The sequence below is a fragment of the Bufo bufo genome, chromosome 3 (assembly GCF_905171765.1).
Source record: "Bufo bufo chromosome 3, aBufBuf1.1, whole genome shotgun sequence".
Classification (NCBI taxonomy): Eukaryota; Metazoa; Chordata; class Amphibia; order Anura; family Bufonidae; genus Bufo; species Bufo bufo.
In genome coordinates, this window is record NC_053391.1 from 667946029 (window position 1) to 667971009 (window position 24981).

The 24981-nt window shown below is 47.4% G+C and overlaps 1 long non-coding RNA gene across 1 annotated transcript; it reads left to right on the forward strand.

Annotated features, from left to right (window-relative positions):
- The first annotated feature begins 288 nt into the window (after positions 1–288).
- Positions 289–24146, forward strand: LOC120994192. The gene is made up of 3 exons (XR_005777354.1): positions 289–431; positions 16238–16243; positions 24135–24146. It is a non-coding gene; the product is annotated as an uncharacterized LOC120994192 (long non-coding RNA).
- The last annotated feature ends 835 nt before the right edge of the window (positions 24147–24981 follow it).

Below are 24981 nucleotides of genomic sequence, written 5' to 3' on the forward strand. Positions count from 1 at the left end.
ATCAGCAATGTGCGTTCCGCATTTTGCGGACCGCACATCGCCGGCACTAATAGAATATGCCTATTCTTGTCCGCAAATTGCGGACAAGAATAGGACATGTTCTATTTTTTTCGGGAACGGAATTGCGGACAAGGAAGTGCGGGTCCGCAATTCCGTATCCGGGCAGCACATCGTGCAGCCCAATAGAAATTAATGTGTCAGCAATTCCGTTCCGCAAAATGCGTGTGAATGGGTCTTAATGGTGTTTTTTGGATGTGAACTGGCAGCATGTAAGGCCTCAATGCATGAACACCCACTGTGGGGCAGCTGTAGCAGATCGCGGACCTATTCACTTTAAGGGGCCCGCAATCTGGCCGTTCCGCAAAAAGATAGGACATGTTCTATCTTTTTGCGGAACGGAAGTACGTGATGAAACCCCACGGAATCACTCTGTAATATGGCCGCGGGGCGTTCGTGTGCAATAAGCCTAAGGCCTCATGCACACGGCCGTTGTTTTGGTCTGCATCCGAGCCGCAGTTTTGGCGGCTCAGATGCGGACCCATTCACTTCAATGGGGCCGCAAAAGCTACGGACAGCACTCCGTGTGCTGTCCGCATCTGTTCCTCTGTTCTGTGGACCGCAAAAAAATATAACATGTCCTATTCTTGTCCGCGCTTTGCGGACAATAATAGGCAGTTATATTAAAGGCTGTCCGTGACGTTCCGCAAATTGCGCAATTTGCGGACCGCAAAACACATAACGGTCGTGTGCATGTAGCTAAGATTGTATTACTTGCTGTTGCTTTTCTATGAGTGGAAGTGACTATTGGTTCCCCCTCCATTCCACACAGTGTTAAATCCAGAAAGGAAACTGTGTGGGGACGTTGAAGGTAAGTGAACCTCCGATTATAGTCATTTCTGTTTAAATGATTCACAAATTCCGGTATGGCAGACACATCGCCCCGCCATATAAACAGCAGGTCATCGATGTATCTGCCATAGCAGAAAAGGTTATCAGAAAACTGATTTTCATCGCCATAAAAGGCTTGATTCTCCCAATAGACCATTACCAGGTTTGCCAGCGAAGGCGAGTATTTCGCCCCCATTGATACACCTGGGACCTGCGTATAAAAGTGAACATCGAAGGAGAAGTAATTATGTTTCATCATAAAAAGCAACTGCCTGTATTATGTATTCACATTAGGCCTCATGCACACAACTGTATTTTGTTTCCGTGTCCGTTCCGTTTTTTTGCGGATAGGATGTGGACCCATTCATTTCAATGGGTCTGCAAAAAACGCGGACAGCACACCGTGTGCTGTCCGCATCAGTATGTCCGTTCCGTTGCTCCGCAAAAAAAATAGTGCATGTCCTATTTTTTTCTAGTTTGCGGACAAGGATAGGCATTATTACAATGGATCCGCAAAAAAAAAACGATTTGCGGACCGCAAAACACATACGGTCGTGTGCATGAGGCCTAAATCCGTGGTGTAATCGCTCCAAAATTCCAACTGATGCTTCAGTGCTACAAGTGCCACATCATCAGGTACTGATGTATAGAGTGATACAGTGATGAGCGGCAGGGGCAATATTCAAATTCGCGATATTTCGCGAATATTTGGGCTAATATTCGTCATATATTTGCGAATTTGAGAACTCCAGGCATTATTTTCTTGATTGCAAAAATCGGCAATCAGAAAATTCGCGATCAACACTACTCCTAGTCCTATAGGCAACTTTCCTATTGGTTGCTAGGGATTTTGGTAAGTGCCGATATTCACGATAAATTCGCTATTAGAATATTCGTGAATACGAATATATAGCACTATATTCGAAATATTTGCGAATTCTCAAAGTTCTTCGCGCTCAACACTAATGTCAACCAGCAGAATTCTCTGTTCCGTGATAAATCAGAAAAGCTGCACAGAACGTCTCTGCTATCTTGTAGAAAACCAGGTAATCCCCTCACTAATGTCTGAAGCAGGGAGTCTACCCATCCCCCCGACCTTTCACACACTGCCCCTATTCCCGAGACAATCGGTCTCCTTGGTGGGTTTTGGGCACATTTGTGTACCTTGGGCAGTGCATGAAGTACTGGTGCGTTGGGTATTCTACATTAATAAATTCTGCCTGTTTTTCAGAAATTACTCCTAGAGCTACACCTTCTGACACAAAGTGACGAACCTTCTGCGGAATTTCAGCCGTCGGGTTATAATCAATCCTTCGGTATGTGGTAGTGTCATTTAACGTTATATTGACGCTGGATTTGTAATGCTCAGAATCCATCACGACCACAGTCCCACCTTATCCGCCATTCTAATAGTGATACCGGATATTTCTTGAAGTTGTTGAAGTGCAACCCGTTCTTTGTTTTTTAATTTGGGGATAAGTGGGGGGGGGGGTTTGATCGCACCACATCCGCTCAAGCCTTCAGGTCCCGAATGACCAAATCCTGGAACTTCTCCATTGAGGCCCCTTGCACATGACCGTATGGCTTTTTCAGTATTTGGCGGTCTGCAAAAAAACGGATCCGCAAAAAATACGGAACGGACGAGGAAACAAAATACGGTCGTGTGCATGAGGCCTAATGCTGCCTTCTGTTCAGGAAAAGTAAAATGAACTAATTCATTGACAGGTACAGTAATATCACTGACAGGTATATCAATATTATCATCCGTGAAATATATGTTTTTTTACAGTATGACGAATAAATTTGTGTATACACTTGACCGTATTAAACAAGTTAAAATTAGTAGAAGGCACAAAAGGAAACCCCAAAGAAAGAACATCCACTTGATCCTCAGTTAAATTAATTTCTGATAAATTTACCGTAGCACGTCCAGACCCATAGATGTACATGATCCCGGCATATCAACATGTCGGTCAATGTTGGTTATCTCCTGCTGCGTAAATTCCTGGTTTGAGATGCGGGAGAATCTTTTATATTTTCTCCCGCCCGCGTTTTTTGGGTGGTTCACATTATTCCTCTTTTTCGATTTGTGGTTGGAGGAGCCACCCATTGCAGGTGTTTGGGTGTTGTCAGCATCAGATAAGAAGTCCTCAGAGTCCATTTCGGACGAACTGAAGTTAACCTTGCGTCCCGGAGTAGTATTTGTTTTAGTATATTTCTTTTTGTTATTTTTTTTGTTTTTCAAAATAGATCTTGGAGTTAGGGTTTTCTTCAAGCCAAACCCGAACACGGGTGGAACGCATCGGGACAGGAAGTTGCGTTCCACAGGCCGGAAGTGGGTCCAGCTGTGGAGCGCAAGCTGTAACTGAGGAACGGGCCAAGCAGACAGGATATCAGAGAGGACAGTGGAACGGGCCGAGCAGACAGGATATCAGAGAGGACAGTGGAACGGGCCAAGCAGACAGGATATGAGAGAGGACAGAGGAACGGGCCGAGCAGACAGGATATCAGAGAGGACAGTGGAACGGGCCGAGCAGACAGGATATCAGAGAGGACAGTGGAACGGGCCGAGCAGACAGGATATCAGAGAGGACAGTGGAACGGGCCGAGCAGACAGGATATCAGAGAGGACAGTGGAACGGGCCGAGATGACAGGATATCAGAGAGGACAGAGGAACGGGCCGAGCAGACAGGATATCAGAGAGGACAGTGGAACGGGCCGAGCAGACAGGATATCAGAGAGGACAGTGGAACGGGCCGAGATGACAGGATATCAGAGAGGACAGTGGAACGGGCCGAGCAGACAGGATATCAGAGAGGACAGTGGAACGGGCCGAGCAGACAGGATATCAGAGAGGACAGAGGAACGGGCCGAGCAGACAGGATATCAGAGAGGACAGAGGAACGGGCCGAGCAGACAGGATATCAGAGAGGACAGAGGAACGGGCCGAGCAGACAGGATATCAGAGAGGACAGTAAAAGAAAACATTTAACAGAGGGAGTGTCTGAAGACAGCGCCGCCCAGCGCTAGCATCACAGCTGATCGCCCGCAGTGACAGCTGATCGTCCCCGCTGCTGACACCTCATCGGCCGCTGCCGCTGACTGACCCCCGACGCCGCCACTCACCGCCACCTGTCAGGTGTGCAAGTCTGCAGTTTGAATCCTGTGCCCGGGTCTGAGAAAGGCTTGTTTCCGGGCACAGGATTACAAACCCGGACTGTCCGGGTCATTCCCGTACGGGCGGCAACCCTACTTGGAGTACTGTTCACATTGTCCCTGTGTTTCCACTCATAGACCTGATTGTTTGCATAGTCATATAAGGCTGGGTTCACACGGGCGTTGCGGGTGCGTTGCGGGTGCGTTGCGGGAACATGCACAATTTTTCCCTTGCGAGTGCAAAGCGTTTTAATGCATTTTGCACGCGCGTGAGAAAAATCGGCATGTTTGGTACCCAGACCCGAACCCGGACTGCTTCACAGAAGTTCGGGCTTGGGATCAATGTTCTGTAGATTTTATTATTTTCCCTTATAACATGGTTATAAGGAGAAATAATAGCATTCTGAATACAGAATAATTAGTAAAATAGGGATGGAGGGGTTAAAAAATAAAAAATAAATTAGCTCACCTCATCCTGTTGTTCGCGCAGCCGACATCTTCTTCTTTCTTCTTCTTTCAGGACCCCTCAATTGACCTTCTACGAAGCATTCTGTATTAAGAATGCTATTATTTTCCCTTTTAACCATGTTATAAGGGAAAATAATACAGTGAATAGACTTTCATCTTAGCAAGCATGCGTGAAAATCGCACCGCATCCGCACTTGCCTGCCAGCCTAATTCACTTCTATGGGGCCTGTGTTGCGTGAAAAACGCACAATATAGAGCAGGCTGCGATTTTCACGCAACGCACAAGTGATGCGTGAAAATCACCGCTCATGTGCACAGCCCCATAGAAATGAATGGGTCCGGATTCAGTGCGGGTGCAATGCGTTCACCTCACTCATGGCACCCGAGCGGAAATCTCGCCCGTGTGAAAGAGACCTAAGGCCCTTTCACACGGGCGTTGCGGATTGGGGCCGGATGCGTTAAGGGAAAATGGTGCGATTTTGACACTAAAACAAGTCAGTTTTCACTGCGATTGCGTTCCATGTTTGCGTTTTTTCCGCACGGGTGCAAAACATTGTAATGCGTTTTGCACGCAAGTGAGAAAAATCGGCATGTTTGGTACCCAGACCTGAACCCAGACATCTTCACAGAAGTTCGGGTTTGGGTTAGGTGTTGTTTAGATTGTATTATTTTCCCTTATAACATGGTTATAAGGGAAAATAATAGCATTCTTAATACAGAATGCATAGTACAATAGGGCTGGAGGGGTTAAAAAAAAAAGAAAAATAATATAACCTCAATCCACTTGATCGGGCAGCCCGGCTTCTCTTTTGTCTTCTTCTTTGCTGTTCACAGGAATAGGACCTTTGATGACGTCACTGCGCTCATCACGTGGTCCATCACATGATCTTTTACCATGGTAATGGATCATGTGACGGACATGTGATGAGCGCAGTGACGTCATCAAAGGTCCTTTTCACAGCAAAGAAGAAGACAGAAGAGAAGCCGGCTGCGCGATCAAGTGGATTAAGGTGAGTTATATTATTTTTAATTTTTTTTAACCCCTCCAGCCCTATTGTACTAAGCATTCTGTATTCAGAATGCTATTATTTTTCCTTACAACCATGTTATAAGGTAAAATAATAATGATGGGGTCTCCATCTCGATCGTCTCCTAGCAACTGTGCGTGAAAATCGTACCACATCCGCACTTGCTTGCGATTTTCACGCAGCCCCATTCACTTCTATGGGGCCTGCGTTGCGTGAAAAACGCGGAATATAGAACATGATGCGATTTTCACACAACGTACAAGTGATGCGTGAAAATCACCGCTCGTGTGCACAGCCCCATAGAAATGAATGGATCCGGATTCAGTGTCGGTGCAATGAGTTCACCTCACACATTGCACCCGCGTGAAAAACTCGCTCGTGTGAAAGGGGCCTAAGGGTTCTTTCACACTAACGTTTTTGTTTTCCGGTATTCAGTTCCATCACAGGAAAAAAACTGATCAGTTGTATCCTAATGCATTCTGAATGGAGAGAAATCCGTTCAGGATGCACCAGTTCAGTCCCTCTTACGTTTTTTGGCCGCAGAAAACACCGCAGCATGCTGCAGTTTTCTCTCCGGCCCAAAATCCTGAACACTTGCCGGAATTGAAATGTATTAGTGCCAGATCCAGCATTAAGTGTTCCTGCAAAACAGATCCGGTTTTCCGGTCTGCGCATGCGCAGACCTTTAAAAATGCAAATATAAATAAATACTGGATCCGTTTTTCCCGGATGACACCGGAGAGATGGATCCAGTATTTCAATGCATTTGTCAGACGGATCCATGTACGGATCCGTCTGACAAATGCCATCCGTTTGCGTCAGGATTTCCGGAATCCTCTGCCGCAAGTGTGAAAGTACTCTAAGTGTCGCTGAAATTTTAGTTTTTTGACGGATGCAACATAGTCCTCCAGCTTAGATATATTCATTTGTATTTTATTTAAAGATTCATCATAATTAGTATTTTGTGCGGCTCCGCCTTGTGTGTGTCCTCCTTTACCTGCTGAAGATTGATTGTCTCCTCAGCAATGATTGAACGCATCAGTTTGAGAGAGCAATCCGACAATGTATCAATCCATTGTTGCACAAATGTCTCTGAAAACACCGTAGTAGGAATTTTTTTGATCCTCAGTCCTTTGGGAATCATATCTTTCGACACATACTGTATGTTTGCAATGTTTTTAGATCCCACCAGAGTCTGGACTCTTAAGCAATCATTTCTCCAACCCCTTCAGGGATATTTGCAAGGTTAGCTGATCTTGGATTGTAGATTCGTCCTCAGCAAAAACCACAGCTGCTTTTTCTTGTCGCTGCAAATCATTGTTTGTCCAGATATGTATGTGCCCCTTCACAGCACTTATACCCAAATATGTGCCCCCTTCACGGTAGTGATGCCCAGATATGTGCCCCTTCACAGTAGTGATGCTTAGATATGTGCCCCCTTCACAGTAGTGATGCTTAGATATGTGCCCCCTTCACAGTAGTGATGCTTAGATATGTGCCCCCTTCAGAGTAGCTATGCCCAGATATGTGCCCCTTCACAATAGTTATGTCCAGATATGTGCTCCCTCACAGTAGTTATCCCCAGATATGTGCCCCTCACATCAGTTGTGTCCAGATATGTGCCCCCTTCACAATAGTTATGTCCAGATATGTGCCCCCTTCACAATAGTTATGTCCAGATATGTGCCCCTTCACAGTAATTATGTCCAGATATGTGCCCTTCACAGTAGTTATGTCCAGATATGTGCCCCCTCACAGTAGTTGTGTCCAGATATGTGCCCCCTCACAGTAGTTATCCCCAGATATGTGCCCCTCACATCAGTTGTGTCCAGATATGTGCCCCCTTCACAATAGTTATGTCCAGATATGTGCCCCCTTCACAATAGTTATGTCCAGATATGTTCCCCCTTCACAATAGTTATGTCCAGATATGTGCCCTTCACAGTAGTTATGCCCAGATATGTGCCTCTAACAGAAGTTATATCTAGATATGTGCCCCTTCACAATAGTTATGTCCAGATATGTGCCCCCGTCAGAGTAGTTATGCCCAAATATGTGCCCCCCTTCACAGTAGCTATGCCAGATATGTACCCCCTTCACAATAGCTATGTCCAGATATGTGCCCCTTCACAGCAGTTATGCCCAGATATGTGCCCTTTTCACAGTAGTTATGCCCAGATATGTGCCCCCTTCATAGTAGTTACTGTATGTCCAGATATGTTCACACTTCATAGTAGTTACTGTATGTCCAGATATGTCCCCCCTTCACAGTAGCAGTGTAATGTCTGAAACTACATTGTGCTGCTGCTGTGGAGCCAGGGCAATTTTTAGATTGTAAATAACACCAGTCCTCTGCAGTATCCCAGGGGGTCAGTAGCCGCTTTGGGTATGCGGGGAGTCGTAGTGCAGGGCAACCCACTAACCTGGGATTCACTGTCGTCTTCAATCTGGGTAAATACTGGAACAGGCAGTTCATAAATGTCGTGACGCCAGTGCCAATTGAACGGTGACACACCGTGTAGTGATAGGTGGAATAATAGAGTAGTCCGGATATTCATATAACAGGTCAACTTTACTGCATGGATTTGTAGTAGAATGAACAGCCAGAGAATACAGTTCCAGAGTTATTCCACACTTTACCATACAGTTAACAGTAGTGGTTCAGGCTTCTACTTACAACAAGGTTAACTTCGAGACAGGCCTTCTAGGTTCAGGGATTCCCTCTTATGCTACTTGCAGCAATACCCTCAAGGTCCGGACACCTAAATCCTGGTGATAACCCTTGAGCAAATACTTGGTAGAGGTCTTCTTCCCTCCTGATGGCAGGCTCTATCCTTTGAGTTCTTCAGGTATAACTAACCTGGAAAGCTAGGTGGGTATGACCCTCCACACCAGTAGTGCAATCTCTGCACTCTTGACTGAGCCCTGATCCTCTCAGCACTCACTCCAGAAACTTCTAACCACCTCCTAGGCTAGGCCCTAGCCTATTTATACTGAACTGGGGGCTCCCTCTGCTGGCTGGAATAATGATTGCCTGCAACAGGCCTAACTGGCTTAAAGGGAAATACACCTCGCAATCTAGCAGTGTCGGGTAACCTACCCGTATGCTGCACACCTCCAGACTTTAACGTGAGTAAGGCCTCGTACTCACACACCTTCCTGAACCAGCATAACATGGTACATAACTTAAGCATTACATTATAAATATAATAGATAATTATTTCACACAGAAAAACATAACATTAGTAACTTCATGACCAAATGACGCAAGGGAAAGGGGCGTCTTCTTACTTCTTAGACACGGCCGCCGACCTGGCACAGCGGACTTAAGGTGAACCAGGTTAGTCCATTTTTCTTTGGTTGCAGTATAATAACGGAACTACCCAGGGGTTTCCTGTGGGTGTATTACAGGCAAGGGCTCACGTGGAGGAGTCCATTCTTGCGCACAAATGTCAAGCAAGGTATTACCAGTAGCAGCTGCTCGGGAAGAGACACCACCAGCATAGTCAAAGTCTCCTAACCGGACTGGCGGACGTCCCCTGGTCATCCGGGTAGACCTTCTCAACACAGGGGTCTCCTCTTCCCTTAGCAACGAGGTAGAAGAGAGAGAAGCAACAGGAGGGTCTCCATCAGTGAGACCTTGGTCAGGAACAACAGGAACAACAGGAACAACAATATCCCTTAGAAGGGGGACTGGATCCGGGGCATCTTGAACCGGCTCTTCTGGAGGTGAAGATACATTAGGTGCCGGAGCGGGCACCAACAAGTTCAACCATGGTGTCAGAAGCCAATGCATGGGATCAGAGTCATACCTTAGATTATTGACAGCCTGCATCGGATCCTCGGGCTGTATTGATGGCTCTGACACAGGTGATTCAGATCTAGAACTCTCGGCACTGGGTTCTGGTGTCAGGCAGAGTTTTAACCGGTTTATGTGTACAATTTGGGATCCCCTGCCTTCCCGGGTGATCTCATAAGTGTGAGTCCCAACATTTGGGATTGCAGTGACAACATAGGGACTTTGCTCCCATTTACCGTCCAGTTTACTTGTACGGCGGTTATTTTTTAACCATACCACAGCCCCTATTGTCAAGGGTTCTGCATGGGCTGCTTGATCATAGTCTCTCTGCTGTCGGTCTCTAGCATAATCCATACGTTCCTGAACAATGGCTTTGGCCGTATTCAATCGCCTTTGGTGCTCAGCAACCCAGTCGGTATTAGGTAATGGGTTGATGCAATCAGGTACGTGTATGTCCAAGGAGTGATCAGCAGGCAATGTCCCTTGGCGCCCAAACATCAAATAAAAAGGGGTATACCCAGTGGAACAATGGATGGTATGATTGTACGTGAACATGAGCTGTGGCAACAGACTAGGCCAATCTCCTCTGGTTTCAGGAGGTACGGCCCTCAGCATCTCTATCAAGGTCTGATTCATTTTTTCACACAATCCATTACCTTGAGGATGGTAGGCCGTTGTCCGGATCTTCTTACAGTTGTGTAAGCGGCACAGTTCATGGAACAGATGGGACTCAAAAGCAGGTCCTTGATCGGTGAGGATCTTTTCTGGACATCCGTAGGGCAGGAGGAAGTGTTTCCAGAACAGTTCGGCTGTAGTCTTGGCTGTCTGGTCTCTCACAGGCACCGCTACAACAAACTTAGTGAAATGGTCAATAATAGTCATGGTATAAGCATACCCTGAGCGACTAGGCTCCAGCTTCACATGGTCGATGGCGACAAGTTCAAGAGGACGGGTACTTACAATGGGTCTCAGTGGTGCCCTCTGATCATGGTGCTCACTTCGTTTAAAGGCACAGGCTACACACTCCCGACACCACCTCTCAATGTCTTCTCTTATGCCCACCCAATAAAACCGCTGGCGGATATTAGCCTCAGTCTTTTGGACCCCAAAGTGACCGGATTGATTGTGGTACATCTCCAACACCATACCTGCATCTCGTCGGGGTATGAGAATCTGGTGCACTCTTTCGTTGGACACTGGGTCTAGGCTTCTCCGTAGCAATAGGCCCTTTTGTATGAAGAGCTGATGGCGCTGTCTCCACAGTTTGAGGAGTTCGGGATCTGCACTCTTACGCCGAATCCTCTCAGGGGCTCTGCCACTAGTAATGAAGTCCAACAACTCACCCAGCACTCTACTTTAAGACTGTAGTTTCACCCACCTTTCTTCTTTAGGCTCAGGCCTACTGGAGGGTGAAGGAACTGCAGCTCTGTCATTGGTAGCTCGAGCCTGATCCTGTTGAGCAAATTTGTTATAGAAAGCCGGCATTTCTACATCTTCCCAAGCATCTCGCCCATCATCAGGAGCTGTCTCTGTGGGAAGCCTGGATAAAGCATCAGCATTGTCATTAGTACGTCCAGCACGGTATTTTACAGAGAAATCATAGTTGGCAAGGCGAGAGGCCCATCTCTGCTCCAAGGCCCCCAATTTAGCTGTATTTAGATGCGCTAGAGGGTTATTGTCAGTGAATGCAATGAACGGGGTGGCGGCTAGATAATCTTTGAATTTCTCCGTCACTGCCCACACTAATGCCAGGAACTCTAGTTTGAAGGAACTATAATTCTGGTCATTTTTCTCAGCCCCTTTCAGGGAGCGGCTTGCATAAGCTATCACCCTTTCTTTTCCCTCTTGGATCTGGGCTAACACAGCTCCCAGGCCTCGCTTGCTAGCATCGGTATACAGATGGAAGGGCTTGCTGTAGTCTGGATAACCTAACACAGGAGGCTCGGTCAGTTTCTTTTTTAACAATTGGAATGCTATCTCTCTTTCCTCATTCCACTCAATGGGCACAGGAGTTCTAGGACTTTTCTTGGGTTGCCCCCTCAGGAGTTCCTGGATAGGATCAGCTTTTTGAGCAAAATGGGGGATAAAACGTCTATAGTAGCCTGCAAAACCAAGGAAACCCCTCACTTCCTTGACGGTAGTAGGAACCGGCCAATTACGGACAGCCGCTAACTTATCAGGGTCAGGTTGCGCGCCCTCTCCACTTACCACATGCCCCAGGTATTTTACTGCAGGTTTGAGCAAGTGACACTTGGATGGCTTTACCTTCAAGCCATATTTGATAAGGATTTCAAATACTGCTGCTAAATGTTTCAGATGGTCTTCATATGTTTTTGAGTACACAATGACGTCATCTAGATACAGCAGCACTGTTTCGAAGTTTTTGTGACCCAAACACCGCTCCATTAGTCTCTGGAAAGTTCCTGGGGCATTACATATCCCGAACGGCATACAATTGAATTCGAACAGGCCCATGGGAGTAGTGAAAGCAGTCTTTTCCCTATCTGCAGGAGCCATGGGTACTTGCCAGTAGCCACTGGTCAAGTCCAAGGTGGAGAAATAGGCAGAGGAGCCCAGAGCAGTTAGTGACTCCTCAATGCGGGGCAGTGGGTATGCATCTTTGTGGGTTATTTGATTAATTTTCCTATAATCCACACAGAAACGGATACCACCGTCCTTCTTCTTTACAAGGACCAGGGGTGCCGCCCACGGGCTACGGCTGTCCCGGATTACATTAGAGTCTTTTATCTCTTGGATCATTTCCTTTACAGTCTGATATGAAGTAGGCGGTAAAGGTCTGTATCTCTCCTTGATAGGAGGATGAGAGACAGTAGGTATGGTGTGTTGTATGGCACTCACCTCTCCATAATCAGTGGCATGCTTACTGAAGGCCTGGTGGTGCTCCTTGACAAGCTGAAGAATCCCTTCTTGTTGATGTTGGGGGGGTAGTCTCGTCCCCTACATGGAGCTCTTCCCACCAGGGCACTTGTGGCTGGGTCACTGGCGAACGTCCGCTGACTGCAGCTGACAGCTTTTCTGTCACTGGAAGACGAATGATGTCTTGGAAGGACACCTGGGACAGCTGAGCAACAGGGTAATGCTTAGTAAGCGCAACAGGATGATCACTCAGGTTAATCAGACGGACAGGTACTTTACCTTGGGAGACGTTCACCAGGCACTTGGCAGCTCTCACATAAGGGTAGTTCTCCATCTGGATTGGTTCCACCAGGGCTGGTTAATCTCGGCCTTGGACTCCCAGGACAGCACAACACCATAAGAGAGTTTGAGAATTATGAGGCAAAGTCACAGGCTTAATATCACGAATCTTGGCAGTACAAATTTCTCCTTTCCCATTAGCAAACCTCTGCTGGGCACTTAACACAGTAGTAGTCTTCTGAATCACCCTCTTGGTTGCAGAGGAAGCAGTGGGCAAAGTCTGGTGTAATACGGCCAGTATTTCCGAATAACAGTTTTTGAAGACATTGGTGCCTAGAATGACAGGGTGTCCTCCTCTGTCGCCGGCCTGTACTACTATCACCCCCTGTTGCGGTAAGGTTACTTCTCCCACCTGCAGGGTGGGTTCCCAGTATCCATGAATCTTTACTGGTTTGCCATTGCTGGCGATAATCTCCACCCAGGATTCAGGCGGCTGGGTTAATTGGTCGGTGTCCCAGAATCTTTCAAAGGCGGGCAGCTGAATAGTAGTGACCTGAGACCCAGTATCTAATAGGGCTTCAAAGGGGACCCCATTGATCTCTATATTGATTTTAGGATGGGATCCTACATACCGGGGCATCCAATTTGGATCCTTTGGACCTATTGTTCTACCTCCCGAGGGGTGGTCCTCAGCCTCGAGGGTAGCCCGTTTAACTGCCAGCAAGTGGATTCTGTGTGTCCCACCTTTTTACAGTATTTACACACGGGCCGCTTGCGATCTCTATTACGCCTCCCAGGATCCCTGGGGTGAGTCTCTTGGTATGGAGGTGGGAACGGCCTAGGAGGTGACAAGAACTCTTCCTCTGACATTATGGGTTTTTCCCATTCCTCTATTTTTCTGCACACTCTCTCTAGACTTTTAGTGAGGTGATTTACTTGCTCTGTCAGCATGGCGATAGTATCGGTAGCTGAAGCTTGAACAGCTTGACCGGCCTCAGCTTGGTTAGTGATAAGCGGTTTTGGCCTGCAGGCTGATGACTCAGGTGGGGTGCTCAACTCCGTAGATACTGCTGACCCCAGAATTTTTATTGCCAGTTCTTTAAAGTCCAGAAAGGTACTGTTAGGGTGCTGGGCGGACAGCATCTTTAATTGGGTCCTTATTTGCTCACTAGACACCCCGGTGATAAATTGTTCCCTCAGGGTCTGGTCCTGGTTATCAGCCTCCTTGGGATCTATCTGGATTACAGCCCCTAAAGCCTCCTGAAGTGATAGGGCATAGTCACGGAGGGACTCACCGGACTTCTGTTTCTTGCCAAAGAAGTGCATCTTTATCTCTGAGGCAGTCCTTGTTTCAAAAGTGGCCCTGAGGCGGGTGAATATCTGCTCTAGAGTACTCCGCTCAGCAGCAGGCCAGGATAATACCTCTCTGCGGGCAGCTCCCTCCAGTTGTGCTAGCAGGATTTCCATTTGCTGGTCGGCATTTATGGGGTACAGTTTGAATAATGCCAGCAACTTTTCTTTAAAGTCTCTTAGGGTATGGGTCTCTCCTTTATAGCGGGGAAACCATGGGGCCCCAAAATAGTAAGGCATGGTAAAAGGCATCATGCTGGGGGCTATAGGATGATTAGGAGCCGCAAGCTCTCCCGGGGCCGGCTGCTCGGGCACTCCCGGTTCCGACATGTTAGCTTATTACGATGTGGCCGCTGGCGACTAAAGGGGCCGGAACAATCCCCTTCCCTCCGGTTACAAGTCCTTACCGGTATCGCCGGGCTAGCGCAGGCCAAATCTCGAGAGACTCTGGACGTCCTGAGTACGCGGTGACGTGGAACAAGCAGGGCCGCGGCGGTGCGATGATGAAGAGGGGCGGGATTCTCTGTGTCTTTGAAGGGATCCGCCCACGAAGGTCCTCAGCAGCGCGGGAAACTTTACTCCAGGCGGCCAGGGTTGTTGACAAGTGAATAAATTGTAATCCACAGCCACGATTTTCTTTTCCTGGGGGTAGAGCAACACAGCACAGCGCCTCCGATTCCTCCCAGGCACAATTGTAATCCACCGACTTGAAAATAAAGGGTATAGTCCTTGCAATACGGTGGTGGAATAGTTAAAGCACACAGTTCACACTTCTCTGCACTCCAGAAGCATGCGGATCCTGTTCGTGATGCCAAAAAGAGCGATGCAGTATCCCAGGGGGTCAGTAGAGCAGCTTTAGGTAAGCGGAGAGTCGTAGTGCAGGGCAACCCACTAACCTGGGATTCACTGTCGTCTTCAATCCGGGTCAATACTGGAACAGGCAGTTAATAAATGTCGTGACGCTAGTGCCAATTGAACGGTGACACCCCGTGTAGTGATAGGTTGAATAATAGAGTAGTCCGGATATTCATATAACAGGTCAACTTTTACTGCATGGATTTGTAGTAGGATGAACAGCCAGAGAATACAGTTCCAGAGTTATTCCACACTTTACCATACAGTTAACAGTAGTGGTTCAGGCTTCTACTTACAACAAGGTTAACTTCGAGACAGGCCTTCTAGGTTCAGGGATTCCCTCTTATGCTACTTGCAGCAATACCCTCAAGGTCCAGACACCTAAATCCTGGTGATAACCCTTGAGCAAATACTTGGTAGAGGTCTTCTTCCCTCCTGATGGCAGGCTCTATCTTTTGAGTTCTTCAGGTATAACTAACCTGGAAAGCTGGGTGGGTATGACCCTCCACACCAGTAGTGCAATCTCTGCACTCTTGACTGAGCCCTGATCCTCTCAGCACTCACTCCAGAAACTTCTAACCAACTCCTAGGCTAGGCCCTAGCCTATTTATACTGAACTGGGGGCTCCCTCTGCTGGCTGGAATAATGATTGCCTGCAACAGGCCTAACTGGCTTAAAGGGAAATACACCTCGCAATCTAGCAGTGTCGGGTAACCTACCCGTATGCTGCACCTCTCCCTCTAGTCCCATGTAAATAACCTCTCTTCCTTACAGTCTTCTATAACATACAGTCCTAAGTAAATAACTTAAATCTCCTCCTTCAGCCCCTCCAACACATAGTCCAATGTAAATAACATCACACCTTACCCTCCAGTCCTCTATAATATCTAGTCCCATGTAAATAATACCATTCATCTCCCCCCAATCTTCTACAACATACAGTCCCATGTAAATAACACCCCTCTCCTCCCTTCTAACATACAGTCCCAGTTAAATAACATTTTTCCCTCCCAGTAAGGACGGAGGAGGTATAACAGGGGAGAACCACATCTCCCAGCATTTCTCTGGCTCTCACATTCATTCCATGGCTTCACAGGTCTCCACTGCTGAGCGCTGCATTTTTCTGCACTGGTCACATGATGTTGATCTCCTCACAGGTTCTACCACCACTTCCAGTGTTGAAAAGATCACATGACTATGATGTCATCGCAGGTCCTTCAGCTATGGAGTATATGCAGAATGGGCAGCAGATTTACAGTAAGCTCAAATCAGGCCCGCCCCCCCTCCACCCCAAGGTCACTTGGTTACCCGGTTACCCTGGCAGAGTAAGGGAGAGAAAAAAATTATAAAAAAAACCCACCTCAGCTGGCACTGGGAAGGGCCCCCCTCCCTCTCTGGGCCCCTGTGCAGCTGAACCAGCTACACAGGCGATATGTCTGCCTCTGACTGCCAGACTGATCTACACCAAGATAAAAAGGATCATGGGTGTCCGCAGGGAGGGGCAAGGGGGGGCAAGTGCAGCACTGGTGGATCCAGGGGGGGGTAACGGGGCAATTGCCCCCCCCCCCCCAAACTGCTCAGAAGTGGGGGGGCGGCGTCGGGGCACAGGGAGATGAACGCTTCCATTGTGGAAGCATTCAACTCCACAGTCATCTGTATCGCCATCCTCAGGACAGAGATACAGATGACTGTGCTGAGGCAGGGGAGGGAGAGGCGTTCCCCTTTCCCTTCCTCTGATAGGCTGCAGGCACTAAGCCGATGACGTCATCGCGCCGCCTGAGTCCTACAGCGCGGGACACAGGCCAGAAGAGGCCTGCATCGCATCGCTGCCAAGGAGGTAAGTATAAGTGTTTCTTTTTTTTTTGTACAATACTGGTGGCTACTGGCACATAATGGGGGTCTCTGGCTACTGGCACATAATGGGGGTCTCTGGCTACTGGCACATAATGGGGTTCTGGCTACTGGCACATAATGGGGGTCTCTGGCTACTGGCACATAATGGGGGGTCTCTGGCTACTGGCACATAATGGGGGGTCTCTGGCTACTGGCACATAATGGGGCTCTCTGGCTACTGGCACATAATGGGGGGTCTCTGGCTACTGGCACATAATGGGGGTCTCTTGCTACTGGCACATAATGGGGGTCTCTGGCTACTGGCACATAATGGGGGTCTCTGGCTACTGGCAAATAATGGGGGTCTCTGGCTACTGGCACATAATGGGGGTCTCTGGCTACTGGCACATAATGGGGGTCTCTGGCTACTGGCAAATAATGGGGGTCTCTGGCTACTGGCACATAATGGGGGTCTCTGGCTACTGGCACATAATGGGGGTCTCTGGCTACTGGCACATAATGGGGGAGCTGTCATTACTGGCACATAATGGGGGGCTGTCATTACTGGCACATAATGGGGGGCTGTCATTCCTGGCACATGATGGGGCGCTGTTATTACTGGCACATTATTGGGGGCACTATAGGGGCATCTACTGAGTTCACAAAGAAGGGGTGTTTTATATGGGGGGCTCTGTATAGTAGAATTTTATACTGGGACACATTATGGTGGGTACTATGAGGAAGGGGGAGAGGAGTACTATGGGGTCATCTACGGGGGGGCACTAAGAAGGGGTATTTTATACTTGCAAATTATGGGGGACACTGAGGGCATCTATTGGGGCATTTTATACTGGTACATTATGGGGGCAGTAGGAGGAAGGGGGGAGAGGAGCACTATGGAGGCATTTACTGGGGGCACTATATAGAGGTATTTTATACTGGCACTTTATGGGGGCACTATGGGGACATTAGCTCAACTGGGGGCATTACAAGTTTTTTTTTTTCTGCACTGTCACATAATAAGGAGAATTATTTCTACTGGGGGGCATTATGGTGGGCTTTATTACTCCCCCATGGTATGACCCCCTAGTAGCAGCACCAGCCTCTCTCTGCTCTGCTATCCCTCTGCTATCCCTCTGCCCCTTCTCCAAATCCTTATTATGAAATCATTAGGATAAAACACAACATCAGCTCCGCCGAGCCCCCGGCCAAGTGTTGAAGTGGTGTCCGAGTGTAATGACCGACGTCACGCACAGGGAGGAAAACAGGGAAAGCCTTGCCCAAGGGAGAGGGAAAGGTGGTGACCCCTAACTCACCTTGCGGCTGGCACCTGACTGCCCTGACGTCCCTAGACGGGTTCCTCACCCGTGCGGTGATCACGTGCCTAAACCCTGGCTTAACCTAATATGAGCCCTGGATAGTGAACAGGCCGGTGGGATCGCTAGTCCACACCACTATCACTAAGAGGGAAACACCAGGGAGAGGACAGACAAAACATACAAACACATACACCCAGGTGGGCGACCACAATAAACCAAAAAGGTCCAACAGGGATCTGGAGGGTAGCGTACTGGACCAACTACCAGCGAACGCAGCAACACAGCTCCAGAAGGTCAGAATAGATGTCCAGGCAGGAAGCTCTATCTCTGGCTACCAGAGAAGTGTGAGAGAGAAATATAAGGAGGTCTGGGAGTGCTGGACAAGGAACAGCTGAGGAGAAGGAGCTACGGATCCCTGAGTGAGCCAAAAGGGTTTGCTAAGCAAACCCAGAAAGCTACCATAAGGAAAACAGCCCTATCTTAAATAGAGCGTGCAGCCAACCGCTGCGACTTCCTGACCCCGGGTATAACGGAGTCAGGCGTGGTCCTCGACACCCTCGTGACAGTACCCCCCTCTCTACGAGGGGCCTCCGGACACTCAGGACCAGGTCTCTCAGGATGAGAGGCATGAAAAACCCGAACTAACCTGTCGGTGTTTACCTCAGACGCAGGAACCCACATTCTTTCCTTGGGACCGTAACCTCTCCAATGCACCAGATATTGAAGAGAGCGGCGGACCCGACGAGAATTAACAATTTTGGATATCTGAAATTCTAGGTTACCATCCACGACAACAGGAGGGGGTGGCAGCGGTGATGGTTCTAGAGGTGGAACATATTTTTTGAGTAACGACTTATGAAAAACATTATGAATTTTAAAAGTCTGAGGTAACTCCAGGCGAAAAGCCACGGGGTTGATGATGGCTACAATTTTGTAAGGGCCAATAAACCTAGGACCCAGTTTCCAAGAGGGAACCTTCAATTTAATATTCCTAGTAGACAACCACACATAGTCATTCACTCCTAGGTCCGGACCTGGCGACCGTCTCTTATCAGCCATGCATTTGTATATACCTCCCATATTTTTCAAGTTAGCTTGCACCTTCTGCCATACCGATGAAAGAGATGACGAAAACCGTTCCTCTTCGGGAACCCCAGAAGACCCCCCCTCTTTGAAAGTACAGAATTGGGGATGAAAACCATATGCACCAAGAAATGGTGACTTGCCAGTGGATTCCTGACGACGATTATTTATGGCAAACTAAGCTAACGGTAAATATGATGACCACAACTCTTGGTTTTCAGACACAAAACATCTTAGATATGTCTCAAGGTTTTGGTTGGTACACTCAGTCTGTCCATTCGACTGAGGATGGAAAGCAGAGGAAAAGGACAAGTGTACCCCCAAACGGGAACAAAAAGCTTTCCAAAATTTAGAAATAAACTGGGTACCCCGATCCGAAACAACATCGGAGGGGACCCCGTGAAGCTTCACGATTTCACTGACGTATACCTGAGCAAGAGTCTTAGCATTAGGTAGTGCGGGTAACGCAATGAAGTGTACCATTTTGCTAAACCTGTCCACTACTACCAAAATAACTGTTTTACCCGCAGACAAAGGTAAGTCAGTGATAAAATCCATTGACAGATGTGTCCACGGTCTATTGGGAATGACGAGTGGTAATAGAGACCCTGCAGGACGTGTATGTGAAACTTTTGCGCGCGCACAGGTAGAACAAGAAGACACAAAATCCAATACATCCTGACGCAACCTTGGCCACCAAAAACGACGAGACAATAGTTCCAAGGTTGCTTTACTACCCGGGTGCCCAGCAAGTGCCGAATTATGATGTTCCTTTAATAATTCGAAACGTAAGTTCAACGGTACAAACAATTTCTCTGAGGGGCAAGAGACCGGGGCGTCCCCCTGGGCCTCTAACACCTTCCCCTCCAAAACAGAGTGTACCGCAGAAACAACCACTCCTCTTTGAAGAATGGGTACCGGATCACTCACATTACCACTCCAGGGAAACAACGAGATAGTGCATCAGCCTTGGTGTTCTTTGCCCCAGGACGATAGGTAATCACAAAGTTAAACCTGGTAAAAAATAGCGACCACCTAGCCTGTCTAGGGGTGAGACGCTTAGCTGATTCGAGGTACAGAAGATTTTTGTGGTCCGTAATAACAGTGACGGGGTGGACTGCCCCCTCTAAGAAATGACGCCACTCCTCAAACGCAAGTTTAATAGCTAATAGTTCCCTATTGCCAATATCGTAGTTCTTTTCTGCTGCAGATAGTTTTTTAGAAAAGAAAGCACAAGGACGCCATTTGCCAGGAGACGGACCCTGAGACAGCACCGCCCCCACTCCCACCTCTGACGCATCGACTTCAACAATAAAAGGCTGAGAGACATCAGGTTGGACCAGTACAGGTGCTGAGGTAAACCTCTCTTTTAGAGAGGAAAAAGCAACTTTAGCGGCGTCAGACCATTTAGAAAAATCAGTCCCCTTCCTAGTCATGTTAGTAAGCGGTTTTACAATAAGTGAATAATTTTTAATGAATTTCCTATAGAAATTCGCGAAGCCCAAGAACTGTTGTAGTGCTTTGAGGTTCTCAGGAAGATCCCAATCTAAAATTGCATGGACCTTCCTAGGATCCATACGGAAACCTGACGCAGATAAAAAATAACCCAGGAATTGTATCTCCTGAACGGCGAAGACACATTTTTCAATTTTAGCATATAATTCATTCGTCCGTAGGACCTGCAGTACTTGTCTGACATGCACCTCATGTGTTTTCAGATCAGACGAATAAATTAAAATATCATCTAGGTATATTACCACAAACCTGCCGATTAGATGACTAAAAATGTCATTAACGAAATGTTGAAAGACGGCAGGAGCATTGGTCAGACCGAAAGGCATAACTAGATTTTCATAATGCCCCTCAGGGGTGTTAAACGCTGTCTTCCACTCATCCCCCTCCTTAATACGAATCAGATTGTAGGCCCCCCTAAGATCAAGTTTGGAGAACCACCTAGCACCCGCAATCTGATTAAACAGGTCAGGAATGAGAGGAAGAGGGTATGGGTCTCGGATGGTTATCTGATTTAATTCGCGAAAATCTAAGCAAGGACGCAGGCCCCCATCTTTCTTTTTAACGAAGAAAAACCCTGCAGCCACGGGTGAAGAAGAGGGTCTGATGTGTCCCTTAGCCAAGCTCTCGGAGATATAATCTTTCATGGCTTGTCTCTCTGGACCCGAAAGATTATATAACCTGGTCTTGGGTAATTTTGCGCCGGGAATAAGGTTAACCGGGCAATCATAAGGACGATGAGGTGGTAACTTCTGACAACCCTTTTCAGAAAAAACATCCTCAAAGTCCGAAATAAATGTAGGTAGGGTAGTTATGGAGGCGACTAAGCAATTGCTATTTAAGCAATTTTCTCTGCACTGCTCACTCCACTCCAATATCTCCCTGGCCTGCCAATCCACCACTGGATTGTGCGCTACCAACCAGGGAAGACCCAGCACTACCGGAGTGGGAAGCCCCTCCAGAACATAACCTGAAAGCATCTCGTTATGGTGGTCCCCTACCCGAAGGTGTAAATTATGAACAATGTGCGTGAGGTTTCTCTGAGACAGGGGAGCAGAATCAATAGCGAATATGGGAATGGGTCTTTGTAAAGTACAGAGAGACAAACCCAAAGTGCGGGCAAAATGGGCATCTATCAAATTTACCCCTGCTCCACTGTCTAGAAAGAAAGAAATAGTCTCCGTCTTATCACCAAAAATAATAACCGCTGGCAACACAAATTGCGATGTACGTATGGAGGAAACGTATACCCCCCGGCTGACATCCTCCACACAGCCTGTGGTTAGTAGTTTTTCCGACGGTCTTTTGTTTCTGAGGAAAGAAGGACAGACATTAATGAAATGACCCCTCTCCCCACAAAAAAAAACAAACCCCACGCCTACGGCGAGCCTCAGGAGGACGGACCTGACGAGTAGTTCCTCCTAGCTGCATAGGCTCGTCTAAGTCCGTACAGACTAACTGCTGCTTGGGAGGGGTTACCAATTGCTCCGGTTTTTTCAACCTGACCCTAAGGCGTCTATCTATTCGGATAGAAAGGGACATAACCGCATCAAGGGAAAAGGGGGTCTCATATAATGCAAGCGCATCCTTAACCCTTTCGGATAACCCAGAGCAGAACTGACTCCTGAGAGCCGGGTCGTTCCATTGGGTATCCGTAGCCCACCTACGGAATTCAGAGCAATACTCCTCTACCGGCCGCTCTCCTTGTAAGAGTCTCCGTAATCTTGATTCAGCCAGGGCGACTCGGTCAGGGTCATCATATATGAGACCCAAGGCCCCGAAAAACTCATCCACTGACCGAAGAGCCTGGGAATCAGTAGGTAAAGAGAACGCCCAGGACTGCGGATCCCCCTGCAGCAGGGAAATAACAACCCCCACCCGCTGATCTTCATTACCAGAGGAGTAAGGGCGCAGTTTAAAATATAACTTACAGGCCTCACGGAATGTCAAAAACTTGTCCCTTCCCCCAGAAAATCTGTCAGGGATAGGGACCTTGGGTTCCGCAACAACCTGGTTACCAGTAGCAACCGCTGGGCTTGCAGTCAGTTGTAATTGCTGCTGTTGCTGGAGGACCGACGCCTTCAATCCTACCACCTCCAAAGACAGGCCATGAAATTGTTTGGACAGAGCAGCAATTTGATCCATACTGGATTCTAAGTAGGTAAAACATTTTTTTTTTTTTTTTTTTACCTACACAAAATAATGGCCAGAGATAATGTAAAGACCGAAGTCACGCACAGGGAGGAAAACAGGGAAAGCCCTGCCCAAGGGAGAGGGAAAGGTGGTGACCCCTAACTCACCTTGCGGCTGGCACCTGACGGCCCTGACGTCCCTAGACGGGTTCCTCACCCGTGCGGCGATCACGTGCCTAAACCCTGGCTTTCCCTAATATGAGCCCTGGATAGTGAACAGGCCGGTGGGATCGCTAGTCCACACCACTATCACTAAGAGGGAAACACCAGGGAGAGGACAGACAAAACATACAAACACATACACCCAGGTGGGCGACCACAATAAACCAAAAAGGTCCAACAGGGATCTGGAGGGTAGCGTACTGGACCAACTACCAGCGAACGCAGCAACACAGCTCCAGAAGGTCAGAATAGATGTCCAGGCAGGAAGCTCTATCTCTGGCAACCAGAGAAGTGTGAGAGAGAAATATAAGGAGGTCTGGGAGTGCTGGACAAGGAACAGCTGAGGAGAAGGAGCTACAGATCCCTGAGTGAGCCAAAAGGGTTTGCTAAGCAAACCCAGAAAGCTACCATAAGGAAAACAGCCCTATCTTAAATAGAGCGTGCAGCCAACCGATGCGACTTCCTGACCCCGGGTATAACGGAGTCAGGCGTGGTCCTCGACACCCTCGTGACACCGAGATCCCCAAGGGGCAAGCCAAGTAATTGTACGTTTTCATGTGAAATACAGTATGTTTGTTATACACATATAGCCTACACTGTGCCACACAATATACAGTATACCGCTACACTGTGTAGTCTGTTCTATAAGCACCATTGTTTTGTGGCAGCGGACAGAAAATAATCTGGAAGTGCCCCTCCCGAGACCAGGCTCTGGATCCGCCACTGCACAGCTCATGCGTTATTATACTTTGTGATAATGAATATGCCCCTCCCTTTCATTACATTCTCAGAAACAAGCAGAGAATGGATGTCAATAAAATTATGCCCCCCCCCCGGAAAAATTTCTGCGGACGCCCATGAAAAGGATCGAACCTGACCCTTCTCTCTCCCGATAGCTGCCATTCAGTAGTTCCCGCATACAGATTGTATGGTTAGCTGGTATGCATCTGAGACCGGATTCACATCACCGTTTCATTTATCATTCTTCTGAATGGAAAAAAAAAGGATCCTGTATTTAAAGCATCCGTTATGCTCAACTATGAACATTTTGCATCCATTTTAGCCATATCTGTCTGATATCCGTTTTTTTAGATGGAAAAGAAAATCCTAAACAAATTTTTTTTTTTCCGTCTAAAAAAAATGGATTTCAGAGAGAAATGGCTAAAACAGATGCAAAATGTGCATAGCTGAGCATAACGGATGCTTAAGGATGCATTTACACGACCGTATGAATGGTTCCGCATCCATTCCACTATTTTGGTGCAGTCTCATTCATGTCAATAGGGCCGCAAAAGATGTGGATAGCACACCGCGTGCTGTCTACATCCGTAGTTCCGTTCCGTGGCCCCTCAAAAATAAATAGCGTGTCCTATTCTTGTCTGCAATCGCAAATAAGGATAGGCATTTCTATATAGTACCGGCTATGTGAGGTCTGCAAAACGCAGAACGCACACTGCTGGTTTCCGTGTTTTGCGGACCGCAAAACACTTATGGTCGTGTGAATGTAGCCTAAAATACAGGATCCGGAAAACGAAACGGTGATGTGTGTATGGCCAGCTAATGAACGTTTTGTGCTTCTGAAAGGACACGTATGGAAATATTACAAGATAAAGAAGAAACTTCAATCCAAGTTAAAGAGTTTTTCAAGGATCTTGATATTGATGCATAACTCCCAACTTTCTGGGTGTCAAAGAGGGAAACTTATGGTTCATTGTGTGAAAGATTCATTTTTCCTTCATATCTATACACTTCATTATAAAAGGAAATCTGCAGCACTCCTGTGATGATTCAATGTGCAAAAACTTTTAGTAAAAACTTTTAATAAAAAGTTTTTGCACATTGAATTGTTACAGGAGTGCTGCAGATTTCCCTTTATATTGTTTTGGATACCTGATGGGGTTCAGGAACGCGGGCACCCATATTGTCTTGAATTTTTTTTGAACTGCTGCCTTTCTTCTATTTCTTTACACTTCAATAGTTTTCTTTTACACAATGGTGCAAAAATTATTATCAGAAAATTGACATTTCAAAAATCCAAATTGCATCAAATAATGAAATAATATACAAGGCGGGCTCTAACATACCGAGAGGAACCAGACAAACACTTTCTGGATCAATGTTGTAAATGTAATAATGCAAATCTATACTTCAGATCAAAAAGAGGACATTTAAGGAGCAA